Genomic DNA, 543 nt, shown 5'->3' with positions numbered 1-543 from the left:
TCTTGGGTGCTTTGCAGCTACAGACGTTGTTGTTATGTCGGTGGCGAGCCTGTACTAGTAGCAGCAGCAGCAGCTGCTGCTGCTGCTGCTGCTACTCCCTCTGTTGGTGTAGCAGAAGCTGCTTCTGCTGCCCCCTCTTTTGCTGCAACAGCAGAGCAGGCAGCCAAGATCGATGTACACTTCGCTACCATTAGACGGTTTTCCTCAAAGGAGGGGAGCTGTGCATACGCCAGCAAACAACTCGCGCTGCAACGAGTGATTAATTATGGACCCTCTTCGCCCTGCCTATAAATGGCTCATAGCAATGTACATGATCTTTGGCTGCCGCATTATCTCGTTGTTTGTTCATGCCAACAGTAACGATAGAAAGTTTGTGCCGCGAGGAGCGTAGGCCATCAAGGTTCCCTAAGAGGAAGAGGCACTCGGGGTGAAGAAGCAAGGCGCAAAACATGAAGGAATACTACTCAGGGCAGCATACAGCATATATATATATATATATATATATATATATATATATATATATATATATATATATATATATAT

The sequence above is a fragment of the Eimeria mitis genome, genomic scaffold, assembly GCF_000499745.2.
Source record: "Eimeria mitis Houghton genomic scaffold, Emh_scaff337, whole genome shotgun sequence".
Lineage (NCBI taxonomy): Eukaryota > Apicomplexa > Conoidasida > Eucoccidiorida > Eimeriidae > Eimeria > Eimeria mitis.
The sequence above is the reverse complement of the archived record's forward strand: the minus strand, read 5'-3'. Positions refer to the sequence as shown.